The sequence below is a fragment of the Nelusetta ayraudi genome, unplaced genomic scaffold (assembly GCF_046127955.1).
Source record: "Nelusetta ayraudi isolate G7.1 ecotype Tasmania unplaced genomic scaffold, CSIRO-AGI_Nayr_v1 ptg000037l, whole genome shotgun sequence".
NCBI classification, from domain to species: domain Eukaryota; kingdom Metazoa; phylum Chordata; class Actinopteri; order Tetraodontiformes; family Monacanthidae; genus Nelusetta; species Nelusetta ayraudi.
In genome coordinates this window covers 1,042,372-1,056,207 of record NW_027466087.1, presented here as the reverse complement: position 1 = coordinate 1,056,207, position 13,836 = coordinate 1,042,372, and the positions used below count along the sequence as shown (strand labels likewise).

The window sequence follows — 13,836 nt, the reverse complement described above, 5'->3', positions numbered from 1 at the left end:
AAAATTGTGAACATTTTAACATTGAAAGGTGAAACTCTCACTAAATAACATGATTATATTTTAAGTTTTACATCAAACTATTCCCATAAAACCTTCCTCATCAACCTTCCCCAAAACATCACTACACCTCCCATGATGCCTTGCACCAACACTGCACAATGCACAATGGATGCTGTTTGTGTATTGAGAAAGAAAATCACAAAAGCAGAGCAAACATTGTTTTGAAGGTGAAATGTCGTTAGGTTTTTCCTGCAGTCATTTTAAATCAGCTGGTAATGACAGAACAACATCTACAGCAAACATCTGATGCAGCATCTTCATCATGAGTCGGTTGAATCAGGAGGTTCCTGTCACATTTCTCACAGCCAAAGAAGCACAAAGATGACATCTGATTGTTTTTGAAGTCAATGATGAATTTCAGTAAACCTCAATTAGCTGAAAGATAAATGTTTTGAAGTGAGTGAGTTTGGTTTTTCTTTTCTCTCAAATAAATGGTTTATAAAAGCAAAAAACAAACAAAAATCAATCATTGTCATTTCTACATGATTGATTGAAGACATTTTTCCATCGTCTATAACTGGTTTCAAATCATTTTCAAACACGTGATTTTCAATCAAAGACTCAAAACAGCCTGAACCTCTACTTGGCAAAGAGCCCCCCTGTTAGCAACGAGCTAACGCATCGCTAACAACTCGACCTCCTTCTCAAACATCACTGAAAAATCTCTCACACACATCCTGATGTCAGCAGTTTCCTGATCTCCAGCCTTTCCAACACTGAAAAATGGGAAGAGTTTCTCAGTGAAAGTGTCTTCGTAAGTGCAGATGTGAGTCTGGTCCACAGCGTCGTAGAAGGAAACCTTCTCCTGGCCAAAGTCCAGCTGGACTCTGAGTCTCTCCACACTCTTCTCCACCGTGACAGTGTCACCAAGACCATCAGTGTATTTTCCATTTCTATATGATAAACACCAGAGTCCATATTCTGGTGAGGCAGATCTCTCACCCTTCTTGTCAGCTGACTCTTTAGCGGCACCTATAGTCCAGTCTGGATGATCTCCCACCTCCACCTCCCAGCTGTGTTGTCCTGAGCTGAAACCTTCAGAACCCACAACACTGGGATGTCTAGTGTGTCTCTCTGGATTATCAGGAAGCTGCTGAGGTGTTTCTCCACATCTCACACTGGTCAGGTCATCAGACAGGTGGAGCCAGAGGTTTGCAGTGTTTGGGTCCAGGATGACTGGACTGAAGTTGACCTGGTCCTTCATCTTCTGCTACACTGTGAAGGACAGGTTGCCCAGGTGTTTGGCCACGTTGATCAGTGCTCCTGGGAGCAGCTGTGGCTCTGAATGGGAGCACTGGTCTCTGGCTCTGCTCTGAAGGCCTTTATAACTGTTGAGGAAGACCATGGTGTCCTCCTGCTGCAGCTCCTTCTCAACAGCAGTGATGGTGCTGGACAGAGAAGACATCTTCTCCTGAATCTTCTCCATCTCTCTGATCACAGTCTTCCTCTTCTGCTCCTCTTCCTCCCTCAGAGCCGCCAGTCTGGACTCCTCTTCCTCTCTCAGGAAGAGGCGGAGCTTGTCAAACTCTGCTCTGATCGGCTTCTCTGTTGACGACGCCTGCTTCTCCAAGTGTTGAATCACTTGTTTGAATTTTAACTCAACTTCTCCGTATTTCTTCTTCTTGTCCTTTAAAGCTGTGAAGTTGGACTTCAGCTGCTCCTTCAGTCCTGGGACTGCTTCTTCCACAGGAACCACCTTGTGACCCTGGTGGAGAGAAAACACACACACAGAGCACAGCGCTTTCTGCTCATCCTCACAGAACATTATGGACTCTGCTTTGTGTTTGCACATCAGCTCCACCTTCACTGCTTCCACTGTCTCAGACCATCCAGACTGCTGGCTGTCAGCCAACGACTCAACCAGTTGCTTCAGGGCAAAGTTCACCGGTGGAAAATCCATTGAGGATTTTCTTCTACATACAGGACAGTTTTTGCTGTCATTCTTCTCCCAGAAGGTCTGCAGACACTTAGAGCAGAAGCTGTAGGTGCAGCTCAGAGTCACTGGGTCTTTGAAAGTCTCTAAACCAGGGGTCTCAAATTTGTGGCCCGCGGGCCAATTGCGGCCCGCAAGATGATATTTTGTGGCCCGCACCTTAATATGAAAGTTTAATATTAGTGCGGCCCGCGAGTTTTATAAGAATGGCACTTCACAGTGTTGTGTGCGGAGCTTAACAAACCTACCAATCACAGTGGGGTATATGGCTCTCAGGGCGGGGCATCGACAGGGCTGTATGTGTACTGTACTAGATTGTGTACCAGATACTGTATTCAAATTTAGAAATGTTTTTTTGTTGCTACACTGTGATGTGTTTTTAGCCCCACTAAGCCCACTACTATCAACTGGAGAGTGTGAGGTCAGGACATCCCAGAAGCCACTGGTGGAGCTGAATCCTCAGTGGAAGAAGCAGGACTTGGAGCAGCTGCTCAGTGAAGGCAGCAGCAACACAACCACTGCTTCTGCTCTCATCATCCACGGCTGGAACATCTCAGCATGAAGGTTTCACACATCAACAACACACTGATCTGCTCTCACTTCAGAGTTCTCCATCCAACTCAACCTGGTTTCTCATGTGAAGCACAAAGATGAATTTGTCAAAGTCTGACAGCGTTGTGAAGGTTGTGTAGTTGATATCACACCTTTATTTTAGGGTGAAAATATTGTTTTTTATGAGACTTTATTTCTGGTTTATGATCATAAATCAATCAATCAGATAAAACATGCTTCATCTGGAACAGACAAAGTGACTCACAACACAAACTGCCGCTTCCAGATAAATTGTTTTTCATTCATAAAATTAATATTGATCCCTTATAGTTACATTCAATTTATTGGGTTTTGTGAAAATGCAAAAGGCAAAAAAACAAAACCAAACCAGGAATGTTTTCCTGTATCTATGTGAATTTATTTCCATCACATCAGTCTGGACTCTGGCTCTTTGACGGACAGAAGTCAATGGTGTATCGTGTTTATATATTTGTGTATATAATTATAATGTCAGCTCGGTTTTCTGTTCAGTTTTTCTTCCCGTCTGCAATGTGTCCTGTTGGCCACTGAGTGGCGCTGTCGGCCCTGTGTGGATCTTCTTGGTGTTCCAGGTGCTGGAGAGTGATTGGCTGGTGCCACTATTGGAGGACGACCACAGCGCCTCCTTCTCTCTTTTTTTCTTCTTCTCGCTCTCAACCGGAGGCCATGTACAGCAGCAACAGCAGAACTTGTGTTGGTTCTAGTCTCCGTGTTCAGTCTGTCTCTTCTTTGTTCTCATGGTAGTTTCCCGACTTCTTCTTTGAGATCGTCCACTAGCCTGGAGGGGAGGGAAGCCATTTCTGTTGAAACCTTCATCTCCAGTGTTTAGCCAAGGAGCTCAGTTTGGGTGTCATTGTTATTTTGTTCTTGTTCTTTCAATAGGGAGGGAAGGTCTTTAAAAGAGCCATTCTGTTCATTATTTTGGCCACGCCCTCCCCGATGCCTATGCAAAGATGGAGACTGGGAATAAAATCCATCTTGTGGACTAACACGCAGTCTTCCTTGAGAGCTGGGAGAAGGGGGAGAGATTCTATGTTGTGTTCTAGCGCCCGCTAGGCTGGGGCAGAACACATGGACAAAAGGCCAATAAAACCACCAGGTGCCCAGTTCAGAAAGAGAAGAAAATTTTTTGATTTTGATTTAAAAAAATAAAATTTAATTGCCGCTCTTATTTACATAATAAATCATAAATCAAACTAAATGAATAAAACTTTTAAATAAGCACGTCACTAAAAAAAATAATTCCCCCTTTGTCACCGCACACAACGCACCGTTAAAAGTCCACATTTCATTAAAAAAAAAAATCCAAGTCCCCTGCCCTCCTGTAAAACATGAAATCAACACGTAGTCTGGACTGGATCAATTACTTGCATATGACAGAGGGATCGACCTCTGCCCCATCATTTATCTTCCTTTTACGGCTCAACCACACACCCAGCTCAGCCTGGCTGAAAACAAAGTTTAAAACCTGGCCTTTCCTCTTGCTCTGGCGACTGTATTTTAATATATAACAATAAATTACACAGTTCTGCGTTGCGTTAATGAGGCACATAAAAGACGAAAAACACAGCCCTCAAGTCATCTCTGAGACCAACTATCCTGCACATCCGTTACACAGAGAAGGAAGATTCTGTACTACCAATTGTCAAATAGGCTCCAGATGTCAATCTGGTTTTTGAGCCCATCCAGCAAGAGGAAGGCAGACCATCAAGAGAAGCTCCAGTCGATGAAACTGAGAACTGGAGAGGCCTCGGCATTCCACCCAAGAAGAGGAAAAGGTCTTCCTACCTCTGTCCTTGTCCTGAGTGGTTCCATGTCGATCCATCTGTGACAACCAAGAAAATAAATGGGGGGTTGTTAAGGAATGGTGTAAAATATTTGCTTTGTAGATGTAAGGCTAGTTAACAGTCTGGTTCCAGGGGGTGATCAACTCAATGGGTCTGTCTATTAAAACAGTCAGATGGAGGCAGATGAGGTGATGATCCAATAGTTTATTGTAAAGGGTATTGTTTGTACTGGTTTTTCTGATGGAAGGAAATAAAATAAAGGGTAAATATTGAGCCAATCAACACAGGGCCTCTATTCTAAACAAACATTCTTGAAATAAGGAATAACGCTCTGAACATAAACAGGCCGCACATAATCAGTTTCTAAATACAGAAATATAACATAAACTCACATTTCACGGACTCAGTACAGACATCTACGCTGTGGCTCCTGACATGCGGCCAGCCAGCTCCTTTGTTCTCAGGGAAAAGGGGTGTGACATTGTAGAGCTGGCTTCCTATATAACTTAAGCTCCGCCCTCCTTGGCCATGATGGATGCAGGTAGAGGAGGGGGAAGTATGAAGGTGCAATGAGGAGGTCGGGGATTTTCCACAGCCGCCCCTCAAATATGTCAGTGTACATATTTGACGTGAAGGAAAATCCTTAGGTCAGGGGAAGAGGTTCCAGGTCATCATCTTTGATTTCGGTGAGAACAACCAGCCGACTGACAGGACGCACATAGGTTTTTTCCTTTATCCGCACTTCAGCGACTCTGACTCTGCCATCTGAGCTTGAGAGGAGTTTTTGGATCTTCCCTATCGGCCATGACGCACGGGGCAGATTGGGATCCACAACCATAACAACAGTATCCAGGGGGAGATTTGGTTTGTCGATTGTCCATTTTGGTCGTGATTGAAGTGTCGGTAGGTAGTGTTTGACAAAGCTTGGCCAGAATTGGTCGGCCAGGACTTGACTGTGGTGCCATCTCCTCGTTCCTAAGAGTTCCGGACGGGCATATATGACTTGAGGTAGGGCGGCCTCCAGCCGCCCCATGAGGAGAAGGTTTGGAGTAACTGGGTCAGGATCGGAAGCGTCGGATGATAGGTATCCGAGGGGCCTGGAGTTAAGGATCTCTTCCACTTCTGTCAGGATAGTTCTGAGCACTTCCTCTGTGACAGTTTGATTTCCCAGGGTCACACGCAATGCAGCCTTAATAGCTCTCACCTCTCTTTCCCAAACTCCCACGAAGTGGGGAGCACATGGGGGATTCCTCAAGAATCGGACTTTGGATCGCTCAAGTGCCTCCTGGAGGGCAGGGGTCAACTGGTCGAAGGCCTTTTGGAGCTCCCTCTCCCCTCCGACAAAGTTAGTGCCATGATCAGAAATTACCTCATATGGGGTTCCACGGCGAGCTACAAAGCGGCGAAAGGATAAAAGGAAGCTATCGGTGTCTAAGCTGGTGAGCAGATCTACGTGGATGCAGCGTGTGGTGAGGCATTTGAAGAGTATTCCCCATCTCTTCTCCTGTCTGCGGCCAATTTTTATTAAAAAGGGGCCGAAACAATCCATGCCTGTGGACCAGAAAGGAGGTTTGAACAGCCGCAGGCGAGAGGGAGGTAGGTCAGCCATCCTCGGAACCAGGGGGTTTGCTTTCCACCTTTTGCAGCCTGTGCATGTGTATTGGTGTTTCCTGATTGCCTGTCTCCCGCGCAAAATCCAATAATTCCTCCTGAGACAGGCGAAGACTCTCTCCGCACCAGGATGATGTAGTTTGTGGTCGTATTCCTTAATAAGCAGTCGTGTGATGTGGGACTTTGGATCCAGGACTACAGGGTGAATACAGTTATAATCCAGGTCCTCACTCTTGCGCAGTCGACCACCCACTCGGATGAGATTCGAAGTGTGATTGAACTCTGGAGCTAAGTTGTTCAGCCGACTTTGAGTGGAGATGGCTGTACCCGTCTGTAGTGAGGCATATTCCTCTGGAAAACTCTCCTGCTGCCCATGCTGCAGAAGAAGGGTCTCCACTTGTGATCTCTCAGGAGGTTGGGAGCTTGCATCCAAGGATGAGATGTGTTGAGAGGTTGCAACCACTAAGTCTTCCCAGCTCTGGAAGTGGAGGATGTCAGAGGGAACGTTAGCTGGTATGACATGAGTGGTACCGCAGAACATAGATTTTCTCAACTCGTCTGCTGCATTAGTGGAAGGGGCAGATGGATTCACAGGCCACTGATTGGGAGACATATGTAAGAAAGGGGGGCCCTGATTCCATCGGTGTGGTACCGCGAGGTCGGCAAGGGTCTTTCCTCTGGTAATATCATCTGCTGGGTTATTCAATGAGTCAACATACCTCCAGTCTGAGGCATTAGTGTACTCCAGGATTTCTGTGAGCCGATGGGCAATGAAGATCTTGTATCGGCAGGACTCTGATTGCAGCCAGGTGAGAACCGTAGTGGAGTCGGTCCACATCACCAACCGGTGGAGAGGGAGAGTGAGTTCGGTTTGCAGCATCCTGGCTAGCTGGGCTCCGGTGAGAGCAGCGCACAGCTCCAGGCGGGGGATGGTGATCTGCTGTCTCGGTGCCACCCTTGAACGAGCCATGACGAAGGAGATGTGAACCTGGCCCATTGAGTTCATTACTCTGAGGTAGGCAACAGAACCATAAGCTGCTTCAGAGGCATCACAGAACACATGTAATTCTCTGGTTATTGCTGAGTCTTGTTCTTTGGTGGGTCCATAACACCTTGGGAGTTTAATTTCAGCCAGATGTGGAAGCTCCCTTTCCCATGACATCCAAGCTCTGACAAAGGTTTCAGGGAGGCACGGGTCATCCCACTCACGTTCCTTGGACCACAGTTGCTGAAGCAGGACTTTGGCACGGGTAGTGAAGGGGATGATGAGCCCGAGGGGATCATACTGGCTGGCTAATATCCTGTACACATTGCGGAGGGTGAGAGCCTGGTACTCAACTGGTCGGTGTTTGTACCCTAACATATCTGAGGAGCAGTGCCACACTAAGCCCAGTGTTCCTTCACAGGGGTCAGCCCAATCTTTACTAAGCCACAGTTCAGTGCTCTCCGAGCGGGCCTCTTTAGGCAGATGGTGGACAACTGAGGGGGAGTTGCTGATCCACTGCCGGATCTCAAAGCCACCAGAGGCAAGCAAGGCACGCAGCCAGTCCAACAGACTTCTGGCCTGTTCTTTGGTGGGGAAACTCTGCAGACAGTTGTCTACATAAAAGGAAGATAGGACTGATGTTAAGATGTCTTCCTGACCAACATGGTTGTCTTTCATATGTCGCTGCAGGGCATCGGTGGCGCAGCAAGGGCTGCATGTGGTACCAAAGGGCAGAACTTGCCACTCATAGACTTCCACTGGTTCTTCCCGTTGCATGTTTCGCCAGAGGAAACAAAGGAGTGGCCGGTCCTCAGCCAGCAATCTGACCTGGTGGAACATGGCTTTGATATCACCAGAAATGGCAATGGAATGCTGACGGAAGCGCAGCAAGACACCCATCAAGGAAGGGCCTAAAACTGGGCCAGGAAGAAGATATTCGTTCAGTACTTGCCCTTGGTAATGAAACGAACAGTTGAACACCAGACGATGCTTGCCATTGTGTTCCACAAGATGGTGAGGTATGTACCAGGCTGATTCCTGGGTTTGGCCCACGTCCCCAGGGCTAAGCTTCTTCACATATCCAGCTTCAAGCAACTTGTCAATCTCATGATTGTAGATGGCTGCCTTTTCAGAGTTCTTTAGCAGTTTCCGTTCAGTGCGCCTGAGAGATGGTAGAACCGCTTCCTTTGGAGACTGCAGTTCCGGGGCATTCGTCTTGCGAAGCAGTGGGGTGGCGTAGTGTCCGACACCGTTAACCTCCACTCTTGTCGTCTTGCTGTCAAGGCAAGCCAGTGCCTTCTTGTCTTGTTTGGAACGTGTGCTGACTTTCTCACTTTGATAAGGAAAGACATCTATTTTCCACAGCCTTTCAACTGCACGATAAAGGTCTACATCTGGGGCTGTGCAGGAGAGAAACAAGGACTGAACCTCCGATTTGGGTTCTGGAGAAGGGTAACCTGAGGCGACAAGGTGGTCCTCAGGTAAAGTCGTTGGTCCTTGCAAGGCCCAACCAAGACGTGTATGGACAGCTGCTGGGCCTCCCCCTGGACCCAAACAAACTCGTTCCACAGGACAGACCAGATGAGGGTGATCAGAACCGTTAAGAAGTAATGGCTCAACTTTCTGGAAAGCCTGGATTGGTAGGCCACGCAAGTGTTTGAACCTCTTAAGAACCTGGGCAGGATAAGTTTGTGAGGCAAGGGCTAGTCTCTCAGAAGTGAAGACATCCTTCACAACAAATTTCTTGTCTGCATCTGATGTTGAAGAGATGTTGAAGGTGACTCTGGAACCAGGTAGAGTATCTGTCCCCTGACGGACAGTTTTCAGCATGAGAGACTCAGCTGCCCCATCAAGACCAAGAAAACGGGCTGCAGTTGCTAACAGCATAGTTCGCTCAGAACCATCATCCAATATTGCATAAGTTTCAAGGTTCTACCCCCTGTAACTTAGAAGAACCTTGACAACTTTCAAGAGGACTCGGGTACTGCAGCTAGAACGAATGAGGCAGGAGGTGCTTGAATCTCTTTGTGGCTGGTTCACTTCATGAAGGACTCCTAGGTGCTTTCCTTTGCATTTCGGGCAAAGCTTCTTGAGGTCACAGTTTGAGGCTCTGTGCTCACGTGCGCATCTCCAGCATCGTCCTTTCTGCTGGATCCACTTCCTGATTGTATCATCTGATAGTTGACGGAAATCTGGACAGACACTCAGGTGATGGTCAGGGACCCCACAGAAGGGGCATGTCTGACCATGACGTGTGGTAAACTCAACCGCAGGTTGCTGAGCATATTTCTGAGGGTAACTAGTTCCATGGAGTATGGTGGCCACTTGGTTGCTGGACTTTGAGTAACTGGGCTTTGCCGGTTTCCTTTCCTCTCTTTGTACTTTTTGATTTTCACGTGTTTGTGTAGCCATAGCCTGACACTCCGCTTCCTCCTCCAACCAGTTGGAGAAGTCGATCAGGTTATGAGGGACGCCTGGTTTTAAAGCACGAGTAAATCTGGCATAATTAGCAACATGCTCAGAGGGGAGTTTTCCCAGTATCTGCTGTACATGGGATGCACAAGCCAACTCTGCATCTCCCTCACCATATTCCAGGGACTGCAGCATGCCTACGAGAGCCCGGACCCGAATAGCAAAGTCGCTGAAGCTTCTAGAATCACCAGGACGAACAGAGGGAAGATTCTGGATGGCGGCGATTTCCCTCAGCACTAGTTGCTGTGGCTGGCCATACCTCTGCTGTAGGGTTAGCTGACATCGCTCTGGTGTAAGGAAATGGATGATGTGCATAGGCTAAAGCGAGGTGACAAGCAGTGTCCAACTTCAAGTGGTCCAGTAAGACATGATATTTAAAGTGCTCACTTTCATCATCGGACATAAGGTTTGTCAGATCCATTTTAAGCAGGGCAAACTGTCTTGGGTCATCTCGAGTAAAGTATGGAAAGGAGGGGGCTGCAACATGAGAGACTCTGCTTGACCTTAGTGATGGCTGCGGTGGGTTTGGAAAAACCGACCGAGGTCGGTTGGGGTAATCTGAGCCCTGAACATTCAGAGAGGGGGCTGGGGGATGATCAGCTGCAGTGGCCTGGAGTGGTAAGGGAGGTTGATGTGAAAAGGCTGGAGGCAGCTGATAATCATTCGAAGGAGCATGAGGCCGCTGGTAGGGAGGTTCAACAGGGTTGACAGCAGTCGGGGGATGCATGCAAGCGGCCTGCACATTGTGAGGATTAACAAATTCAAATGCTGATGCTGGGAGGTTCATTGAAGGGGGGGCATTGCCAGCTGAGGAGGCTGGGAGGCAGGGGCCATTGCCAGCATAGTTTCTTTTCTCACAGGGTGATGCATGGCAGAAAATGCTATCAGTGTGCGATGATGGTGAGAATGCTCATGGTTTGTAGTTGTTAAATCCAAAGGTGGCCCGTCATGACAGGATGTTGTAGAGGCTCTGGAACATAGCTGCTGTGTGTCAGGATGCTCACTTGAAACTTCAAGGTAGGGTTGTTGTATGGAAGAACGCTCAGAGGACAGACTGGTCTGTGTGGCCTGGCTGGATTTGGGCCTTACAGGCCGTGGTGTATGCAGTAAACAACCAGGAGATGGCGGCAGAGAGCGAGGGCCACTGGGTGCAGGTCGCGAGGGAGGATTATTAGGCTGATTTAATGGAATGTTATGCTCACATAACATGTCTTGCAATTCTGCAATTCTGCAACCACAGCAGGAGGATTTGGACGTATACAAGGTGGTGGGGGCTCATCGGCTGAGTCAGGGTCCAGAGAAACTGATGAACAGGAGGAAGGAGAACATGACTGTCTCTCAACCTTCTCCCCCAGGGCCTTAACCGCTTTTCCCAAATCCAAAATGAGACCTTTAATCTGCTCAATTTCTGCTCTCATAACTGCCATATCCATGTTTCCAGCTTCTTCCCTTCTTTCTCTTTCATTAGCAGCACTGGAGAGTTTGAGAGGTAATCCAACTTGTTCATCAGTAGTCAAATTTCTCTCAGCTGAAGGTGTGTGTATCTGGCTGGCTTCATCAGAAGGCTGAGACGGTTGGGGAGTAGCTTGGGGGTGTGGAGGTGGAGGAATAGCAGCAATGGCTCCTGAAGGCAAGCTAGGGAATGAGGTCTGGTAATCTGACAGATATCCTGGTGGTTTCAGGGAACGTGCTGGCCGTCTATAGGGTTGGGCGCGTGCTCTATCCATTGAATTGATCCAATCCGGCTCGAAGGACCATGTAAAATATTTGCTTTGTAGATGTAAGGCTAGTTAACAGTCTGGTTCCAGGGGGTGATCAACTCAATGGGTCTGTCTATTAAAACAGTCAGATGGAGGCAGATGAGGTGATGATCCAATAGTTTATTGTAAAGGGTATTGTTTGTACTGTTTTTTCTGATGGAAGGAAATAAAATAAAGGGTAAATATTGAGCCAATCAACACAGGGCCTCTATTCTAAACAAACATTCTTGAAATAAGGAATAACGCTCTGAACATAAACAGGCCGCACATAATCAGTTTCTAAATACAGAAATATAACATAAACTCACATTTCACGGACTCAGTACAGACATCTACGCTGTGGCTCCTGACATGCGGCCAGCCAGCTCCTTTGTTCTCAGGGAAAAGGGGTGTGACATTGTAGAGCTGGCTTCCTATATAACTTAAGCTCCGCCCTCCTTGGCCATGATGGATGCAGGTAGAGGAGGGGGAAGTATGAAGGTGCAAGGAGGAGGTTGGGGATTTTCCACAAATGGAAATTATCAGCAGCCTGTTTGCCTCAACAACACAAGAGTCTGTGTACTAAACAGATGTGCGTTTGATGCCTTCTTTCAGTGCTTGTGTCGTACTTACTCTGACAGTGTTAATTTCCAAAGCTTGGTTAATGGTGAGGAAACTGACAACCAACTACTTCAGTTGGTGAAAGCCATCACAACTGAGGGAGTGTCACAGCAGATATATTTACAGAGGGCACAATTGTTGGGTACACTGTTTGAAAGTGCACCGTCAAGGTCAGGCACCCTGCAAATTGATGCACAATGCAATAATATTGCCATCATTCAGAGGACAATGAGGAATATCGCAAGAGTTTACATCAGAAAACAATGTTCCTCAGAGCATTATCGACTCCACACACCAACAACAAGGGAAGTTCCACTTGTGTGTCCATCCATTGCTGTCCTACAGGAATCTGGAAAACAGCCATAGAACAAGGACTGAGCCTTCCAGAGTCTCCCTGCCTCAGGCAAAATCCTGCTCCATCTCAGGTCCAATCTGCTAACAGAGGCACAACTGTGAGAGAGGAACGATGTCCTGGGATAGTTACTCACCGCTATAGTGTTGGAGACATGATATTGGTTAGACACAGACCTTGAAAGGTGCCCCTCCAATTCCCCCCAAAACAATACTTGCCAGAGAGAATTTTTGTTGAATGAATTTCCCCTTAATTTGATTCTCCAAGGCAAGAAATTCATCCTAAGGGCAATAATTGCTTTTCGAGGAGGACTGACACCAGACACCATGGGACATTATGTGTCTTATTGCCTGAGGGCTCATTGTGTCTGGGAGCTCAGGAACGTAAAATAAAGACAGCGGTGAGTATTCCCCCCAAATGTACCGTAACTGCGTACAGAAAGTTGGTTTTCCTTAAAAGGGCTAATTAATCAGATGTTTTATTTATATATATACACATATATATATATATGTATATGTATATATATATACATGTGTATATGTATATATATATATATATATATATATATATATATATATATATATATATATATATACATATATACATATATATATATATATATACATATATATATATACATATATACATATATACATATATATACATATATATATACATATATACATATATATATATACATATATACATATACATATATACATATATATATATATATATATATATATATATATATACATATATATATATATATATATATATATATATATATATGTATATATATATATATATATATATATATATATATACACATATATATATACATATGAAGTGTATATATGTACACTTTATGAAACTTTATTGTCCGTCACATAGCGACAGTACTCAAAACAGGAAGAGGCACGAAGACGAAAATGAAGGTTTTTGAATCATGAATCATTAGCTCACGGTGTTATGCCCCGGCCTAGGGGGAACCGGGACACAACATAAAGGCCCCCCCCCTTCTCCCAGCTCTCAAATTAGACAAAGGTGCTTCGTCCACAGGATGGTTTTTATTAAACGTCACCATCATTGCACTGCCGTCAGGGAGGGCATGGCCAAAACAACAAACAAAATGGCTCTCTTATGGATCTTACCTATGAAGAAAACAATCAAATAAATGACAGTCAAACTAACCTCCTTAACTAAAACACAGGAGAAAAGGGTCACAACACAAATGGCTTCCCTCCCCTACGGGCTACGTGGACACAAAGGGAACTGAAATAGATTACAAAACAGAATTGATGGCTGAACACAGAATGCTGCTGCTGCTGCGGCACATGGCCTCTGGCTGGGAGCTGGGAGAAGGACAAAGAGACCGAGGTGTTGAAGTCCTCCTCCTTAAATATTGGCACCAGCCAATCACCTTTCCGCACCTGGAAAAAGCAAAAAACAGGGAACACAGGATCTACTGCGCCATCTAGTGCCCAAACGGACACACAGCAGACAAAAGGAACTGACAACAATGTAAACCCAAATCTATACATTTACATAACACTCGGATACAAACAAATAAACATGTCGATGCTGTGAAACTACTTTGGAGGAAATGAGACAGATTAAAAAAGTTTCAACACGACCATGACGTCATTGATCGGTGATTCATGACATGACGCCCGATCATGAAC

The 13,836-nt window shown here is 46.0% G+C and overlaps 2 long non-coding RNA genes and 1 pseudogene across 2 annotated transcripts in view; all 3 read right to left on the bottom strand.

Annotated features, from left to right (window-relative positions):
• Positions 1-40: 40 nt before the first annotated feature.
• The window catches only part of LOC142892576 (uncharacterized), a 77,902-nt gene continuing 64,106 nt past the window's right edge, over positions 41-13,836 (bottom strand). Inside the window, exon 2 of the long non-coding RNA XR_012927457.1 lies at positions 41-127. This is a non-coding gene — a long non-coding RNA (uncharacterized LOC142892576). The remainder of the gene's footprint in view (positions 128-13,836) is intronic.
• Positions 211-2,077, bottom strand: LOC142892566 (nuclear factor 7, brain-like; annotated as a pseudogene).
• LOC142892578 (uncharacterized) lies at positions 2,948-3,703 on the bottom strand. Its single transcript, XR_012927459.1, has 2 exons — positions 3,199-3,703; positions 2,948-3,159 (listed from the first exon to the last, which is right to left on the bottom strand). It is a non-coding gene; the product is annotated as an uncharacterized LOC142892578 (long non-coding RNA).